The 20294-nt window shown below is 43.3% G+C and overlaps 1 long non-coding RNA gene across 1 annotated transcript; it reads right to left on the bottom strand.

Annotated features, from left to right (window-relative positions):
• Nucleotides 1-1671: 1671 nt before the first annotated feature.
• Nucleotides 1672-19931, bottom strand: LOC142475222 (uncharacterized). The gene is made up of 10 exons (XR_012790803.1): nt 19676-19931; nt 18128-18231; nt 16785-16895; nt 14273-14392; nt 13157-13252; nt 11604-11715; nt 7860-7977; nt 6774-6871; nt 5099-5209; nt 1672-1786 (listed from the first exon to the last, which is right to left on the bottom strand). It is a non-coding gene; the product is annotated as an uncharacterized LOC142475222 (long non-coding RNA).
• Nucleotides 19932-20294: the final 363 nt, after the last annotated feature.

Raw genomic sequence — 20294 nt, 5'->3', positions numbered from 1 at the left:
TGCTGATAATATCCTGCTGCACTTTACAGAAGATGATGCAGATGTCAGTGGGTGGTGGGTTCATTAAATCCATCCATCATATCATAGCCACACTGTGCATATGATGTACTGAATCAATCACAGGAAGACATCTCCATGGTAGGGGTAGAAGTTAACAGAATATGTCCAGCACTGTGGTGTGTAGCCCATAAATAATAATTGTGCACATTACAGAACATACTTGCAACTGCAAGATCATTTTGCTGCTTGTAGTGTTTGCTCTTGTCCTGTGCAGTGTTGTCGTAGATCCGTCTCTTCAGTGTTCACTGCAATAAAAGTAAGACATTGCATTAATATTACAGAAGTTTGGGAGCTGAAATCCCACTATGCTGCAGACATTTTCCCTTTGCATAAGATTCTTGTGATTATATCTCAATGATGATCAATAACAACTACATCATAACACAGCCGCTCAATACAAAATATGTATTTGCTATCAATGGTCATGGAGGCCAAACGTCACACAATGTACAGATATACTGCTGCGGCCGAGTTTATTCGAGCATTTGCCCGTTCTTGGCCGCAGCAGTAACCTGGCGCGCGCCGGAGGGTGCCGGGCGCACGCCGAAGCAGCGGAGGAGCGCCCTCCGATCGGGGCTTTCTCCCTTCCGCTGCCGGGTCCGTCGGGTCCCCCGGAACCCCCTGCCGCTGTCCCCCACATCGCGGGACACCAGTGCTCCCTCGGGGAGCCCTGGACGCGCGTGCAGGGGGCGCAGGCACCCGATGACGCGTGACCGTGCATCGGTGATGCGCGGCACGCTGAGGGAGTGCGGCTAGCACGCCGGGGCATCCCCCGGCTTGCGGTGCTAGCCGTGCTTCAATAAAACGTGTCGGTAGTGTAGCAAGGATTATTTCTTCCTCTGGTGCATTATGATGGGATGTGTTGTAAGATTCTGCATTATTAGCATCACTGAATCTTTTGGAAACTGAGTAATATTCTATGTTTTAATGCAATATTATGGATGATCAGCCGGTAAAATAAAGCTTACTGTATCTGTAGCCATGCTCTACCCATGATGTGCTGAATCAATGACTGCAGAGTGATTCAGAGTGGTAAACATGACTGGAACTCATCTCTGAATAGAGGACAGAACAGCAGTGCAGAGTAGGAGGTGAATGTATCTCAAATGGAAGACTTAGTAGCTGTGTGGGGAGTAGACAGTACAGACTGATCAAATAAATAGTTAAAGGAGTATCTTCAACATTACTTGGCTTTGTTATCAACATTGAAGTTTCTCTTGTTTTTTCTGTTCTTTAAATCACTACTACTGATGCCATGTGTAACCTGTACTGAGAGATATACTCTACTGGCCTAGATGAAACCATATGATGCAAACAGGATTCATCCCACTCCAGATTCATATGATTGCACCACTTCAACCTTTAATAAAACACATAGAACTACAGCAGTGCGCTACTGCACATGTTCTTGTTATGAATGGTAGTAGATGTGGTCCTTGGGTCAATACTTCATACAGCAGCCACACTCTACTCATGATGTATTGAATCAACAAAAACCTGCATGGTACAGATCACAGGAAGGGTAGAGTAGAGGGGAATATGTCCAATGCGAAACCCTTAGCAGCTGGATTGTGTGGAGTCAACAAAACGACAAATACTAAATGAGAAATATACACATTGCTTATCTGTCTCTGTGTAGTCATTTTCCTCCTCTTCAACTGTCTTTCAAAATTTCTCTTCTGACAGAAAAGAAACACATGGCTTCAATATTCACTGTTCTTCCCTCCTGAAATAAAAGTTAAGCATTGCATGGTTATGATCATACATACAATGAACCTTGCGCCAAACCATGCGATCCAAAGTAAATCCACCTCCCTCCCATAGCTGTGTTCCTTCTAGAGCTTCTACCACACAAGTCATTAATGTTCGTGACACTGTACTGCAGTCACAGTCTGCACACAAAGTACTGAATCAATTACATCACACTGAAAAGGCAGTCTACATGATGCAATAGTTAACCATAATAACTCTGTCATGCAAATGACAGGAAAACCTATATGTATATCATTAGGGGAGAGGGGAAAAATAATTAAAAAATAAGTGCGACAAATAAAAACAGATTATAGGAAAGTAAATCCTTGCCCTGGGAACTTTACAATCTAATAGAAATGTTAGAAGACTTAAAGAGAGGCAGCAGTTGGGGGAAGAAGTGCAGTAGATGACAATGCTTGTCCTTAATGGTGGGTACAATTAGTAGAAAGCACATCTTGGGAACAATAGTTGTTAGCAGTGACTGTGGGTGTGGGACAGTAGCCACGAGTCAAAGTTTTTTAAATGCTTGATTTAAGTCGTGAATTTTAAGATTGGTCTTACATGTGGGTGGAAGAGGTTATGTTGGCATATACTGAGTGTGAGGAAGTTTCACATGTACGGTGCAGTGATGGAAAATGGTTTCAGGCAAGTGAGAGAACAGTAGAGGTGAAAGAAGTTTACAGGAGACAGTTATGGTTATAGTGCAAGAGACAAGCAAGGGCATAACGAGAGATCAAAGATGATATGCAAGAAGGAGCAGATTAATGGAGAGCCTTAACAAAAAGGTAAGGAGGAGAACTTTGTAGGTGATACAAAAACTTGATGGGATGCCAGGACAGGGATTTAAGGAGATGAGCAGAGACTGTTGTGGGAGAAAGTGAGATAATTCAAGCAGCAGAGTTTTGCATAGGAGAAAGTTGTGAAGCATGGAGGCCTGTTAGTAGTATGTTAAAATAACCTATAGGATAACAGTATACATTGGAGTTTTAGCAGTAGGTTGAGAGGGGAAAGGGAAGATCTTGGCAATATTACAGAGAAAGAGGCAACACATTTTACCCATAGCCGTGCATGTGAATGGAGATGGAATTGAAGAGCCAAATGTTACTCCTATGCAACATGTTTGATGACAAGATAGATGGTAGTACTGTTTACTGTGATGGAGAAAGGGGATAATATGAGCCCAGTGTTAGACATTAAGTTTAAGGCAGTGGAGTGCCATCCATGAGCATATAGCCAGGAGACAACCCAAGAGTAGGGACTGGATTGCAGGAGTGAGAACAGGGGTGGATAGATTTGTGTGTGTATCATCCGCATAGAGATTATATCTAAGGCCAAAAGCATTGATGAAGTCACCAAATGATAGTATGTAGAGAGAAAGAGAGATCTCAGAACAGAGCCCTGATGTATACCCACAGACAGATCAATAGAAGACGAAGACATGTTAGCAACAGAGATGGAGAATGTGTAACAGGAAAGTTATGATGAAAACCAGGATAGAACTTTGTTACTGATACCAAGAGAGAGTTTAGAATATGAAGGAGGAGAGTGATTGAGAGCATCAAACGCAGCCGATAGATCAAGTAGGATTAGTAGGGAAAAACCTTGGGAATTAGCTTTAAGCACAGTCTGTAGAACGTGCTGTACGAAAGGCAGGTTGTAAAGGATCCAGGAGGGCATGTGATTTAAGAATGTTGACACTAGCAATTAGAAGGCAAACAGCATGAGGGATACAGAGCGGTAGTTAGTAAGGCACATAGGGTGTAGTTTGTTTCTGACAAAAGGGTGACCGCTACAGGCTTAAAGTAAGAGGGCAAAAATCCAGAGAATAGGGAGAAATTGAAGATGTGGGTGAGAGTGGGGACTAAGAGATGCAGTAAGGTGTGAGGGGATACGATCTAGAGGGCATGTGGTAGAGGGAGAATAGAAGATGATTAGCTTCCAGCTCTGTAAGAGAAGAAAAGGAGTCAAGTGCAGAAGGAGATTTGGGTAGAAGGAGAGAAGGGGGAAGGGACAGAAGGAATCTCCTTTTGGGTGGCATCCACCTTGCCTCTGAAGTAGTCAAATGCTTGAGGAGAAGTGAAGGAAGGATGGCAAGTGGGAGGAGAAGGTCAGTGGAGGGAGTCAAATACAGAGAAAAAAAACAGCGTAAATTAAATTTGAGTGTTGATGAGTGTGGAAAAAAGTAGTGTATTTAGCCCTAGAGAGCAGCTTTATACAGGACAGGAGACATTTTTACTGTAGAAAAATCAAACAAAGTGTGAGATTTCCTCCGTAGGTATTAAGAACAGCGAGTGGAAGTGTGATGAGTGTGTTTGGGAATTTAGCCAAAGGTGTGGGTTAGAGGGATGAGTGTGTCAGAGCCTATAGGGGGCATATAGATAGGAGGATAGCATTGTAAGAGTTAATAAGATTGTTAGTTTAAGCAGAAAGAAAGAGAGAGAAGAGAGAAGAGAGGTTAGAGTAGATGTCAGAGGAGAGTTTAATTAAGCAGAGGCAAATCAGTGGGACAGGTAAGATGCGGTGAGGGGAATGACTGATTGTGACTGATGAGAGCAGAAGAGGTTATGTACAACTAGAGCCTTGTTAGTAAGAGTGGACATTCCAGAGGGCACAGGAGAAGGGAAGAGAAAAGTAAGGAAAGGAATGTGGATTACATTAGATAGGTTAACACTCTTAGTAGGGAGGCCTGATGTGTATATGAGCCGGTCCAAGATTATAAGAGATATCCCCCAACATCAGCGAGCATAGAAGGAGACACAGAGATAGGTGTAGAGAGAGACAGAGATAGGGATATGTAGAGAGAGAAGGGCGTCAAGAGAATGAGACAGATAGGCGTAGAGAGAGGAGACATAGAGAGAGGGGGCTTTGAGAGGGGGGCGTAGAGAATGAGGGAAGGTGGAAGAGAATAGGATGTGCAGGAGTGCATTTCATTGAGCAGTGCAGAAATAGCTGCAATAGAGGTCTGTACAAATGGTGCTTTGTGTAGACACATGCAAAGGTAGGGGAAGGAAAGTGTATAGAACATGTGGATAAAAGCAGGAGTGTGGAAGTTAGAGAAATTAGAAAAGTTTTACAGAGGAGTGAGGAAACAGTAAACAGAAAGAACAAGAGAGAGGTTACATTGGGATGACGTGCTGTGGTAGAGAGAAATGCTAGGAGAGAGCCTCCAGATATTAGAGGACATGAATTGAGAGAGCAAATGTATAAATCAAAACCGGAGGGGGAGGTATAGCACGAAAGCTTGCACAGCAGTTGATGAAGATTATAGTCTTAAAGTTGCGTGTACCTGTCAGGGCACTCAAGAAGGTCAATGCTCACAAGTGCAGAGTTCATGAAGAAATGCTGAATCCAGTTCCCCTCCAATTTAATTTTAATATAACTTTTTCATTCTTCATTACTGCAAAAAGCAAACAAAACAAAACCACATTGCATTACTATTTTCAAAATGGATTGAATGACATATTCAACAGTAACTGTGTGATGCCAATATTGCCTTCTCACTCGTAGGCCAGTACGGTCAGGTACCCAGTACTGATAAAACAATAAGTGCCCGTACTAAGTACCAATATGAATTATAAGGAAATGTAAAATCTCCAGGTCTCTCTCCATCTCTGCAACAGATATATGGATAAGCCCATATTAAGGCATCACGTGACCGGAGCCGTCACTGACTGGGTATACGCAAAGATGCAGGGAGATGCAAAGAAAGGGAGGGAGACAGGGAGAAGATGGGAAACGGAGGGAGGCACGGATGGCAGGCCTCTCTCTTTCACTGGTGCATGCAAGGAGCTGGTCCCAACATCCACAAAGTGTGTGTGTATTATTGGTTGTGTTTTATGGTGGTAGGAGGATAGTGTGTATATTGTGTGTGTGTGTGGGAGTATTATATTGTGTGTAGGGTATTATAGTGTGTATATTATGTTGAGGTGCAGAGGAGAGTGTTAGATTGGGTATCTTGTGTTAGGGGGTATTGTGTATATTGTGTTTAAGACTATAATATTATTGGGGAGATTATTATTGAGGAGGTATTAAAGTGTGTATTGTGGGGAGTATTAGTGTATGTATTATTTGTGGGTGACAGATGCTGTGGGTAGGCCAAGAGTACGGGCCAGACTAAGGTGGAGACTTTCTGTACTCTGCATACAGGACTCTACATGCACTGCAGAGGTGAAATTCCCCCAACTCCAATTTGCTACACTCTCCAAGAGAGAATATTGTGATCAGAGGTGGAAGATGAGCAGGGTCACTGCCCAGGGAGTAGCCTGTCAGGGGGCATGGAAATCTCTTTTGGTGCGTATGTTGCCACGTGGCATTGATTGACCGGTCAATTAGCACTGCTTCCTATCACAGTGACATGATCCGGTGCTGTGATCGGTTGCAGCGCTGACCAAGGTGTGTTAGTGCAGCAATTTACAGGGAGGGAACAGAGGTTGTGGGTGACAGATGCTGGGGGTAGGCCAAGAGTACGGGCCAGAGCAAGGTGGAGATATTCTGTACTCTGCATGCCCATCCTGCATGCCCAGGACTCTGCATGCATGCCAGTGGCTGTGGGGTGTGTGTGTGTAGGTATGCCAAGTGTCAGTGTGCATAAGTAAGTGTGCTGTGTGTGTAAGTAAGTTTGCCTGTGTGGCAGGAGGTGTAGGGGGGTGGGGGGCGGGGGGCGGTTCAGCTGGAGGACTTTACCCAGCACAAAAGCACATAGATGCCTCTGATTATATCACCCCAAATGCTGATAATATCCTGCTGTAGATGCACTTTACAGAAGATGATACAGATGTCATCAGTGTTTGGTGGGTTCATTAAATCAATCCATCATATAATAGCCACACTGTGCATATGATGTACTGAATCAGTAACACCAATCACAGGAAGACATCTCCATGGTAGGGGTAGTGTTGAAGTTAACAAAATATGTCCAGCACTGTGGTGTGGAGCCCATACATAATAATTGTGCACATTACCAGAACAACATATTGTCAACTGCATGATCATTTTGCTGCTTGTAGTGTATACTCTTGTCCTGTGCAGTGTTGTAGTAGATCCGTCTCTTCGGTGTTCACTGCAATAAAAGTAAGACATTGCATTAATATTACAGAAGTTTGGGGGCTGAAATCCCACTATGCTAATGACAGTTTCCCTTTGCATAAGATTCTTGTGATTATATCTCAATGATGATCAATAACAACTACATCATAACACAGCTGCTCTATACAGAATATGTATTTGCCATCAATGGTCATGGAGGCAATATGTCACACAATGTACATATATAGCAAGGATTATTTCTTCCTCTGGTGTATTATGATGGGAGGGTGAGATTCTGCATTATCAGCATCAGTAAATCTGTAGGAAACTGAGTGATATTCTATTTTTTAATGCAATATTAGGGTAAAATAAAGCTTGCTGTATCTATAGCCATGCTCTACCCATGATGTGCTGAATCAATGACTGCAGAGCGATTTAGAGTGGTAAACATGACTTGAACTCATCTCTGAATAGAGGGTAGCACAGTAGTGCAGAGTAGAAGGTGAATGTATCTCAAATGGAAACCCTTAGCAGCTGTGTGGGGAGTAGACAGTACAGACTGACCAAGTAAATAGTAAAAAGTAGTAACTTCAACATTACTTGGTTTTGTTCTCCACTCCTGTTTTTCTGTTCTTTAAATCACTAATACTGATGCCATATGTAACCTGTACTGAGAGTTATATACTCTACTGGCCTAGATCAAATTAAATGATGCAAACAGGATCCCTCCCACTCAAGATTCATATGATTGCACCACCTCAACCTTTCATAGCAATAACATAGAACTGCAGCAGTGCGCTACTGCACATGTTCTTGTTATGAATGGTAGTAGATGTGGTCCTTGGGTCAGTACTTCATACTGTAGCCACACTCTATTCATGATGTATTGAATCAACAAAAATCTGCATGGTACAGATCACAGGAAGGGGTGGAGTAGAGGTGAATATGTCCAATGCGAAACCCTTAGCAGCCGGATTTTTTGGAGTCAATAAAACGACAAATACTAAATGAGAAATATACACATTGCTTATCTGTCTCTGTGTAGTCATTTTCCTCCTCTTCAACTGTCCTTCAATTTTCTATTTTGCAAGAAAATGAACACATGGCTTCAATATTCACTTCTGTTCTGCAGTCTTTCCTCTTGAAATAAAAAAGTTAAGCATTGCATTATTATTATTATAATTATTATTGACGATACATACAATGAACCTTGCTCCAAACCATGTGATACAAAGCAAATCCACCTCCCTCCCACAGCTGTGCTCCTTCTAGAGCTTCTACCACACAAGTTATTCATGTCAGTGAAACTGTACTGCAGTCCCGGTCTGCACACAATCTACTGAATCAATGACATCACACTGTGTCACACAATGTCATGCTAACGACAGGAAACAATCTTTGTATATATCTTTGTATATATAATAATAATAATGATAATAATAATAAAAAAAATAAGACAGGACAGACACTCCTACATTGCAATCAATAGAAAATAACTGGGACAGGCACTTCAAGGATGCATACGGTCCCGGATAAACTGTAGCTACCTATACACGTGTGCCTTGTCTCTAGACTCTGCATATATCTCTATTTATATACCACCCATTGTGTACTCAGCGCTTTACAAGAGAGACCAAAAAGTACAGGAAATTATTATACAATAAGTTCAACAAACAAAAACAGACAATAGGAAAGTAAATCCCTGTCCTGGGTAGTTTACAATCTAAGAGAAATGTAAGGAGACTTACAGAGAGACAACAGGTGGGGGAACAAGTGCAGTAGATGACAATGCTTGTCCTTAATGGTGGGTACTTGTAGTATAAAGCACTTCTTGGGAACAATAGTTAGTGACTGAATGAGTGACAGTAGCAACGAGTAAAAGCTATTGAAATGCTTCATTTAAGTTGTGAATTTTAAGGTTGATCTTAAATGTGGGTGGAAGAGGGTATGTTGGCATATACTGAGTGTGTGTGAGTTTCACAGGTAAATTGATGGGAAAGGGTTTCAGGCAAGAGAGCGAGTGCGCAGTAGAGGTGTAAGAAGTATAATGGAGACAGTTATTAGTAGAGCTTAGGAGACGAGGAAGGGCATAACGAGACCAAAGATGATATGTAGGAAGGAGCAGATGAATAGAGAATAGTGTTGGACTGGGTCCTCAACTATAAAAAAATGGGTAACGGGTACCCGGCCAAAATGAAAGGTTCTACCCGGTCGGGTACACGGTTTGGCACTTACCTTCCGGGTGGCGGTGACATCTAGGATCAGCAGCAGTCCTGTGACGGTGGCAGCATCTGTGGTGTCTTCAGCCGGCGGGGGAGCTGCAGGCTCACAGACACAGCTTACCTGCTTCGGTGCTGTGGAAGTGATTCCTGCAGCTCCCCCCGCCAGGTGAAGACACCTCTGATGCTGCCAACATCAGAGGACTGCTGCTGCTGATCCTAGATGTCTTAGGAAAGGTAAGTATAAAAGATTATTTCCAGCTGCCCTGACATTACCCGACGCCGGGTATTACCCGGCCAAGTCCACTTCTCAGTGGCCGGTTTCGAGTAATGTCCGGGTAGCTGGAAATGTGTCGGGTAACGCCGGGTACTCGGTACACCACTAATAGAGAACCTTAACAAAAAGGTAAGGAGGAGAACTTTGTAGGTGATCTGAAACTTGATGGGAAGCAAGGAGAGGGATTTAAGGAGGAGGAGGAGATGAGCAGATACTGTTGTGGGAGAAAGGGAAATTATTCAAGCAGCAGAGTTTTGGATAGATTGCAAATGAGAAAGTTGTGAAGCAGGGAGCCCTGTTAGCAGTATGTTAACCCATACGATAAGGGCATGCATTGGCGTTTTAGCAGTAGATTGACAGAGAAAAGGGCAAATCTTGGAAATATTACAGAGAAAGAATCGACAAACTTTAGCCAGTGTCGTGAATGAAGATGGAAAGGGAAGAGTCAAATGTTACTCCTAGGCAATGTGCTTTCATGACAGGATGATGGTAGTACTGTTTACTGCGATGGAGAAAGGTGATATTAGGCCAGATTTAGGGGGAAATATGAGGAGCTCAGTTTTAGACATTAGGTTTAAGGCAGAAGAGTGTCATCCATGGAGGATATAGCCAGGAGGCGACCCGAAACTAGGAACTAAATGGCAGGAGTGACGGTAGGGTGGATAGGTGTGTGTATCATCTGCATAGAGATGATATCAAGGGCCAAAATAGTTGATAAGGTCAACTAGTGATAGTATGTAGTGAGAGAGGTCCCAGAACAGAGTCCTGAGGTATACCAACAGACAAAACAACAGGAGACAAAGACACGTTAGCAACAGAGATGGAGAATGTGTGATGGAGAAGTATGATGAAAACCAGGATATAAGTTTGCTGCGGATACGAAGAAAGAGTTTAGAATATGAATGAGAAGAGTGATTGACAGTATCAAAAGCAGAAGAGAGATCAAGCAGGATTAGTAAGTAAAATGGACCTTGGGAATTTTCTTTATGTACATAATTGGTTACATTGGGAAAGGCAGATTGTGAAGGGCCCAGAGGAGCATGTGATTTAAGAATGTTGATCAAACGGGAGATCACAAGACGTTCTAGCAATTAGGAGGCAAATGGTAGGACGGATACAGGGCGATAGTTAGAAATTCACACAAGGTCAAGGTTATTTTTGAGAATAGGGGTGACCACTGCATGCTTAAAAGGAAGAGTTGAAAGAGCCAAAGGATATGGAGGAATTGAAGATGTGGGTGAGAGTGAGAATATAGGATTGAGAGGGCATGTGGTAGAGGGAGAAGAGAAGATCAGGTTCCAGCTTTGTGACAGGAGAAAAGGAGTCAAGAGTGCAATGAGATCTAGATAGAAAAAGAGAGAGGGGGAAGGGAGAGAACGAATCTACTTGTGGATGGCATCCACCTTGCCTCAAGTGAGCAAAGGCTTGAGGAGAAATAAAGGATGGATGTTAAGTGGGAGGAGAAAGTCAGTGGTGGGACTCAAATACATAGAAGACAGTGTGAATGAAATTGGAGTGTTGATGAGTGAGGAAAAAGTAGTGTTTGACCTTAAAAAAAGGAGCAGAGTTTTACAGAACAGGACAAAGGTTTAGTGTAGAAAATCAGACTGTGAGATTTCCTCCATAGGTGTTAAGAGCAGCAGTGTGATGTGATGAAGTGTGATGACAGCGTGCTTGTGAATTAAACCAATGCATGGTTTAGGCTGCGTCTATAGTAAGCACACAACAGAAGGCAAAGTTAGCGCATGCCTGTCGCTCCAGCAATCCCCGCACTGAGGTCCGAGGCGACGGGGAGGCCCTGCATCGCTCGCACGCACTGTGGACGACCAAGCGTGTGCCCATGATAATCACGGCCTTAGAGGGATGAGTGTGTCAGAGCCTAGAAGGGGCATATAGATGATGGAGGAGGAGGGAGGAGGAGATGATAGCATTGTAAGAGTTAACAAGATAGTTAGTTTAAGCAGAAAGTGAGGAGAGGTTAGAGATAAGGGTAGATGTCAGAGGAGAGAGTTCAATTAAGCTGAGGTATCGAGTAGGACAGGGGTGAGGGGAATGAGAAGTGGTGGATGATGAGAGCAGAAGAGGTCATGTACAAATAGACCATGTTAGTCGTAGAGCAGACATTCCAGAGGGCACGTGAGAAGGGAAGAGTAAAGTGAGACAAGGAATGTGGATTACATTAGATGGGTTAATACGCTTAGCAGGGAGGTGGAGAGAGAGGCAAGAGGCAGAGGGTGGTGTAGGGGTAGAGGAAGAGATGTTGCATGTACCTTGTCAGAACATTAAAGAACGTCAATTCACACTAGTGCAGAGTTGATGATGAAATGCTGAATCCAGTTCACGTCCAATTCAATTTTAACAGAACTTTTTCATTCTTCATTACTGCAAAAAAAAAGTAAAAAACAATGCATTACTATTTTCAAAATGGATTGAATTCCCCCACCAATGACTATGTGTTACCAATATATCCCTCTCAGTCCCACTGCAGCACATACTGTACCAGTGTGAAAGTAAGAAGGTACACAGTACCGGTAAAACAATATGTGCCGGTACTATGCACCATATGAATTATAAGGGGATGTAAATCTCCCAGTCTCTCTCCATATCCGCAACAGAGCGGGCTCCGGTCAGTGGCATGGATGCCCATATATGGGTATGCTCATATTTGGGCATCCCATGTCACTGACCGGAGCCGGCTCTGAGTATAGGGATATATGCGGAGACGCAGAGGTGCAAGGAAATGGGAGGAGGCACGGTGAGAAACAGGGAGAGACCACAGGAAGATAGAGGGCAACAACTTCCACAAGGTACTTGTATGGGTATAATTGTTTGTATTTTGTGCAGAGGGGGTAATTTCAGATAAAATACAATTCTCCACCCTCTACGAAACAATTCCACTTTGTTCAGTAAGCCAGAAAGTCTTGGTCCCATGTGGACTGAATTTAATGCAAATAAGGTCCTTAATACACAAGTAAAGAATAAAGTTACTTATTCTCTACTGTAAGAAGTGCCACATTGCCCACTATTTGGGTCCTGTGCCCAGATTGTGACCATGCATGGCAGAGGTGAGATTCCCCCAACTCCAATTTGCTACACTCTCCAAGAGAGATAATTGTGATCAGAGGTGGAACTAGGGGAGGGTGTGAGCAGGGTCACTGCCCAGGGAGTAACCTGACTGGGGGCACGGAAATCTCATTTAGTGCATATGTTGCGGCACTGCATTGATTGACCGGTCAATCTGCACTGCTGCCTGTCACAGTGACATCCTGATCGGGCACTGTGATCAGCTATAGCACTGACCCAGGTGAGATAGTTCAGCACTTTACAAGGAGGGAACAGATGTTGTGGGTGACAGATGCTGGAGGTAGGCCAAGACTGTTGGCCAGAGTAACGTGGAGACTTACTGCACTCTGCATGCCCATCCTCTCCCTGACATCAGGGGAAGGAAGTGGCCCTGGGGTGTGTGTAGGTATGCCAGATGTCAGTGTATGCATAAGTAAGTATGCCTGTGTAGTGGGAGGTGTAGGGGCGTTAAGCTGGAGGACTTAAAACAGGCACAAAAGCACATAGATACCTCTGATTATACCGCACCAAATGCTGATAATATCATGCTGTAGCTGCACTTTACAGAAGATGATGCAGATGTCATCATTGGTTGGTGGGTTCATTAAATCAATCCATCATATCATAACCACACTGTGCATATGATGTACTGAATCAGTAACACCAGGAAGACATCTCCATGTTAGGAGTAGAGTTGAAGTTAACAGAATATGTCCAGCACTGTGGTGTGTAGCCCATAAATAATAATTGTGCACATTACCAGAACAACATACTGTCAACTGCAAGATCATTTTGCTGCTTGTAGCATATGCTCATCCTGTACAGTGTTGTAGTAGATCCGTCTCTTCAGTGTTCACTGCAACAAAAGTAAGACATTGCATTAATATTACAGACGTTTGGGGGCTGAAATCTCACTTCGCTGCGGACAATTTCCCTTTGCATAAGATTCTTGTGATTATGTCAATGATGATCAATAACCGCATCATAACACAGCCGCTCTATACAGAAGATGTACTTGCTCTCATTGGTCATTGAGGTAATACGTCACACAATGTACAGATATAGCAAGGATTATTTCTCCCACTTGTGCATTATGGCATTATGATGGGAAATGTTGTGAGATTCTGCATTATCAGCATCACTGAATCTTTTGGAAATTAAGTGATATTCTATGTTTTAATGCAATATTATGGGTGATCAGCCGGTAAAATAATAATAGCTTGCTGTATCTGTAGCCATGCTCTACCCATGATGTGCTGAACCAATGACTGCAGAGAGATTCAGAGTGCTAAACATGACTGGAACGCATCTCTGAATAATGGGCAGCAAAGCAGTGCAGAATAGGAGGTGAAAGTATTTAAAATGGAAGATCCTTAGCAGCTGTGTGGAGAGTAGACAGTACAGACTGACCAAGTAAATGGTAAAAGGAGTAACTTCAACATTACTTGGCTTTGTTCTCCACATTGAAGCTTTCCTCCTCTTTAAATCACTAATACTGATGCCATGTGTAACCTGTACTGAGAGTTATATAATCTACTGGCCTAGATGAAACCATATGATGCAAACAGGATCCATCCCACTCCAGATTCATAGAATTGAACCACCTCAACCTTTCATAACAATCACATAGAACTGCAGCTGTGCGCTACTGCACATGTTCTTGTTATGAATGGTAGTAGATGTGGTCCTTGGGTCTTTACTTCATACTGTAGCCACCCTCTACTCATGATGTATTGAATCAACGAAAACTTGCATGGTTCAGATCACAGGAAGGGGTAGAGTAGAGATGAAAATATTCAATGTGAAACCCGTAGCAGCCGGATTGTGTGGAGTCAATAAAACGACAAATACTAAATGGTAAATGAGAAATATACACATTGCTTATCTGTCTCTGTGTAGTAATTTTCCTTCTCTTCAACTGTCCTTCAAATTTTCTCTTTTGCAAGAAAAGGAACACATGGCTTCAATATTCACTTCTGTTCTGCAGTCATCCCTCCTGAAATAAAAGTTAAGCATTGCATTGTTATTATGATAATACATACAATAAACCTTGCTCCAAACCATTTGATGCAAAGCAAATCCACCTCCCACCCACAGCTGTGCTCCTTCTAGAGCATGCATGTCAAACTCCAGTCCTCGAGGGTCCCAAACAGGCCAGGTTTTCAGTAGGGATATCCTGAAAACCTGGCCTGTTTGCTGCCCTCGAGGACTGGAGTTTGACATCCTTGTTCTTGAGCTTCTACCACGCAAGTCATCCATGTGAGTGACACTGTACTGCAGTCCTGGTCTGCACACAATCTACTGAATCAATGACATCACACTGTAAAGGCAATCTACAAGATGTATTAGTTGTCCACACTTCCGAAATGTTACTTTTATGTCCAAATCACTTATTCCCATGACCTGATATTTGTATTTGTTATTTATAGGATTGTCACAAAGAGTTGATGAGGTCACCAAATGATAGTATGTAGAGAGAAAGAGAGATCTCAGAACAGAGCCCTGATGTATACCCACAGACAGATCAATAGAAGACGAAGACATGTTAGCAACAGAGATGGAGAATGTGTGACAGGAAAGTTATGATGAAAACCAGGATAGAACTGTGTTACGGATACCAAGAGAGAGTTTAGAATATGAAGGAGGAGAGTGATTGAGAGCATCAAACGCAGCAGATAGATCAAGTAGGATTAGTAGGGAAAAGTGACCTTGGGAATTTGCTTTAAGCACAGTCTGTAGAACGAGCTGTACGAAAGGCAGGTTGTAAAGGATCCAGGAGGGAATGTGATTTAAGAATGTTGACATTCTAGCAATTAGGAGACAAACAGCAGGAGGGATACAGGGCGGTAGTTAGTAAGGCACATAGGGTGTAGGTTGTTTCTGAGAAAAGGGTGACCACTACAGGCTTAAAGTAAGAGGGTAAAGAGCCAGAGAATAGGGAGGAATTGAAGATGTGGGTGAGAGTGGGGACTAAGAGATGCAGTAAGGTGTGAGGGGATACGATCTAGAGGGCATGTGGTAGAGGGAGAAGAGAAGATGATTAGCTTCCAGCTCTGTAAGAGAAGAAAAGGAGTCAAACGCAGAAGGAGAATTAGGTAGAAGGAGAGAAGGGGGAAGGGACAGAAGGAATCTCCTTGTGGGTGGCATCCACCTTGCCTCTGAAGTAGTCAAATGCTTGAGGAGAAGTGAAGGAAGGATGGCAAGTGTGAGAAGAAGGTTAGTGGAGGGAGTCAAATACAGGGGAAAAAAGACAGCGTAAATTAAATTTGTGTGTTGATGAATGTGGAAAAAAAAGTAGTGTGGTTTGGCCCCAGAGAGCAGCTTTATACAGGACTGGAGACATTTTTACTGTAGAAAAATCAAATATCAATTGTGTGATTTCCTTCATAGGCATTAAGAACAGCGAGTGGAAGTGTGATGAACATGTTTGGGAATTTAGCCAAGGGTGTGGGCTAGAGGGACAAGTGTGTCAGAGCCTAGAGGGGGCATATAGATAGGAGGATAGCATTGTAAGAGTTAATAAGATTGTTAGTTTAAGCGGAAAGAGAGAGAGAGGTTAGAGTAGATGTCAGAGGAGAGTTTAATTAAGCAGTGGAAAATCAGTGGGACAGGTAAGATGGGGTGAGGGGAATGACTGATTGTGAATGATGAGAGCAGAAGAGGTCATGTACAACTAGAGCCTTGTTAGTCAGAGAACGGACATTCCAGATGGCATAGGAGAAGGGAAGAGAAAAGTAAGGAAAGGAATGTGGATTACATTAGATAGGTTAACACTCTTAGCAGGGAGGCAGAGGCAGGGAGGCCCGATGTGTATATGAGCAGGTTCAAGATTATAAGAGATATCCCACACATCAGCAAACATAGAAGGAGACACAGAGATAGGTGTAGAGAGAGACAGAGATAGCTCTATGTAGAGAGAGAGGGACGTAGAGAGAATGAGACAGATAGGCGCAGAGAGAGGGGGCGCAGAGAGAGGAGGCGCCAAAAGAGGGGGCGCAGAGAGAGGGGGCACAGAGAATAGGATATTAAAGAGTGCTTTTCATTGAGCAGTGCAGAAATAGCTGCAATAGAGGTCTGTACAAATGGTGCAGTGTGTAGACACATGCAAAGGTAGGGGAAGGAAAGAGGAGAACATGTGGATAAAAGCAGGAGTGTGGAAGTTAGAGAAATTAGAAAAGTTTAACAGAGGAGTGAGGAAACAGCAAGCAGAAAGAACAAGAGAGAGGTTACATTGGGATGACGTTCTGTGGTAAAGAGAAAATGCTAGGAGAGAGCTTTCAAATATTAGAGGACATGAATTGAGGGAGCAAATGTATAAATCAAAACCTGAGGGGGAGGTATAGCACGAAAGCTTGCACAGCAGATTATAGTCTTAATGTTGCGTGTACCTGTCAGGGTATTCAAGAAGTTACATTCTCACAAGTGCAGAGTTCATGATGAAATGCTGAATCTAGTCCCCCTCCAATTTAATTTTAATATAACTTTTCCATTCTTCATTACTGCAAAAAGCAAACAAAACAAAACCACATTGCATTACTATTTTCAAAATGGATTGAATGGCATATTCAACAGTGACTGTGTGATGCCAATATTCCCCACTCACTCGTAGTGAAGCACATATTGTACTAGTGTTGAAAGTAGGCCGGTAGAGTCAGGTACGCAGTACTGATAAAACAATAAGTGCCCGTCGTAAGTACCAGCTCCGCAACAGTGCGGGCATCACATTAGTGACGTGGATGAACATATATGGATAAGCCCATATTAAGGCATCACGTGACCAGAGCCGTCACTGACTGGGTATACGTAAAGACGCAGGGAGATGCAAGGAAAGGGAGGGAGAGAGAGAGACAGGGAGAAGATGTGAAACGGAGGAAGGCACGGATGGAGGGAGTTCTTCCGAGCTTCTGCGGGCCTCTCTCTTTCACTGGTGCATGCCGGGAGCTGGTCCCAACATCCACAAAGTGTGTGTGTATTATTGGTTGTATTTTATGGGGGTAGGAGGGTAGTGTGTATATTGTGTGTGTGGGAGTATTATATGGTGTGTAGAGGTGCAGAGGAGAGTACTAGATTGTGTATCTTGTGTAAGGGTGTTGTGTATATTGTGTTTGGAGCTATAATATTATTGGGGAGATTAGTATTGAGGAGGTATTATAGTGTGTATTGTGGGGAGTATTAGTGTGTGTATTGTTTGTGGGTGACAGATGCTGGGGGTATGCAGCAATCCCTGCACTGAGGTCCGAGGCGGCTCTGCATCGCTCGCACACACTGTGGATGACCAAGCATGTGCCCATGATAATCATGGCCTTAGAGGGATGAGTGTGTCAGAGCCTAGAAGGGGCATATATATGATGGAGGAGGGAGGAGGAGGAGGGAGGAGGAGGAGATGATAGCATTGTAAAAGTTAACAAGATAGTTAGTTTAAGCAGAAAGTGAGGAGAGGTTAGAGATAAGGGTAGATGTCAGAGGAGAGAGTTCAATTAAGCTGAGGTATCGAGTAGGAAAGGGGTGAGGGGAATGAGAGGTGGTGGATGAGAGCAGAAGAGGTCATGTACAAATAGACCTTGTTAGTCAGAGAGCAGTCATTCCAGAGGGCACGTGAGAAGTGAAGAGTAAAGTGAGACATGGAATGTGGATTACATTAGATGGGTTAATACGCTTAGCAGGGAGGTGGAGAGAGAGAGGCAAGAGGCAGAGAGTGGTGCAGGGGTTGAGGAAGAGATGTTGCATGTACCTTATCAGAACATTAAAGAACATCAATTCACACTGGTGCAGAGTTGATGATGAATCCAGTTCACCTCCAATTCAATTTTAACAGAAATGTTTCATTCTTCATTACTGAAAAAAAAGAAAAGTAAAAAACATTTCATTACTATTTTCAAAATGGATTGAATTCCCCCAACAATGACTATGTGTTACCAATATATCCCTCTCAGTCCCACTGCAGCATATACTGTACCAGTGTGAAAGTAGGAAGGTACACAGTACCGGTAAAACAATACGTGCCGGTACTATGCACCATATGAATTATAAGGGGATGTAAATCTCCCAGTCTCTCTCCATATCCGCAACAGAGCGGGCTCCGGTCAGTGGCATGGATGCCCATATATGGGTATGCTCATATTTGGGCATCCCATGTCACTGACCGGAGCCGGCTCTGAGTATAGGGATATATGCGGAGACGCAGAGGTGCAAGGAAATGGGAGGAGGCACGGTGAGAAACAGGGAGAGACCACAGGAAGATAGAGGGCAACAACTTCCACAAGGTACTTGTATGGGTATAATTGTTTGTATTTTGTGCAGAGGGGGTAATTTCAGATAAAATACAATTCTCCACCCTCTACGAAACAATTCCACTTTGTTCAGTAAGCCAGAAAGTCTTGGTCCCATGTGGACTGAATTTAATGCAAATAAGGTCCTTAATACACAAGTAAAGAATAAAGTTACTTATTCTCTACTGTAAGAAGTGCCACATTGCCCACTATTTGGGTCCTGTGCCCAGATTGTGACCATGCATGGCAGAGGTGAGATTCCCCCAACTCCAATTTGCTACACTCTCCAAGAGAGATAATTGTGATCAGAGGTGGAACTAGGGGAGGGTGTGAGCAGGGTCACTGCCCAGGGAGTAACCTGACTGGGGGCACGGAAATCTCATTTAGTGCATATGTTGCGGCACTGCATTGATTGACCGGTCAATCTGCACTGCTGCCTGTCACAGTGACATCCTGATCGGGCACTGTGATCAGCTATAGCACTGACCCAGGTGAGATAGTTCAGCACTTTACAAGGAGGGAACAGATGTTGTGGGTGACAGATGCTGGAGGTAGGCCAAGACTGTTGGCCAGAGTAACGTGGAGACTTACTGCACTCTGCATGCCCATCCTCTCCCTGACATCAGGGGAAGGAAGTGGCCCTGGGGTGTGTGTAGGTATGCCAGATGTCAGTGTATGCATAAGTAAGTATGCCTGTGTAGTGGGAGGTGTAGGGGCGTTAAGCTGGAGGACTTAAAACAGGCACAAAAGCACATAGATACCTCTGATTATACCGCACCAAATGCTGATAATATCATGCTGTAGCTGCACTTTACAGAAGATGATGCAGATGTCATCATTGGTTGGTGGGTTCATTAAATCAATCCATCATATCATAACCACACTGTGCATATGATGTACTGAATCAGTAACACCAGGAAGACATCTCCATGTTAGGAGTAGAGTTGAAGTTAACAGAATATGTCCAGCACTGTGGTGTGTAGCCCATAAATAATAATTGTGCACATTACCAGAACAACATACTGTCAACTGCAAGATCATTTTGCTGCTTGTAGCGTATGCTCATCCTGTACAGTGTTGTAGTAGATCCGTCTCTTCAGTGTTCACTGCAACAAAAGTAAGACATTGCATTAATATTACAGACGTTTGGGGGCTGAAATCTCACTTCGCTGCGGACAATTTCCCTTTGCATAAGATTCTTGTGATTATGTCAATGATGATCAATAACTGCATCATAACACAGCCGCTCTATACAGAAGATGTACTTGCTCTCATTGGTCATGGAGGTAATACGTCACACAATGTACAGATATAGCAAGGATTATTTCTCCCACTTGTGCATTATGGCATTATGATGGGAAATGTTGTGAGATTCTGCATTATCAGCATCACTGAATCTTTTGGAAATTAAGTGATATTCTATGTTTTAATGCAATATTATGGGTGATCAGCCGGTAAAATAATAATAGCTTGCTGTATCTGTAGCCATGCTCTACCCATGATGTGCTGAACCAATGACTGCAGAGAGATTCAGAGTGCTAAACATGACTGGAACGCATCTCTGAATAATGGGCAGCAAAGCAGTGCAGAATAGGAGGTGAAAGTATTTAAAATGGAAGATCCTTAGCA

This window comes from Ascaphus truei, unplaced genomic scaffold (assembly GCF_040206685.1).
Source record: "Ascaphus truei isolate aAscTru1 unplaced genomic scaffold, aAscTru1.hap1 HAP1_SCAFFOLD_1114, whole genome shotgun sequence".
Lineage (NCBI taxonomy): Eukaryota > Metazoa > Chordata > Amphibia > Anura > Ascaphidae > Ascaphus > Ascaphus truei.
This window is presented reverse-complemented; position numbering and strand designations above follow the sequence as displayed.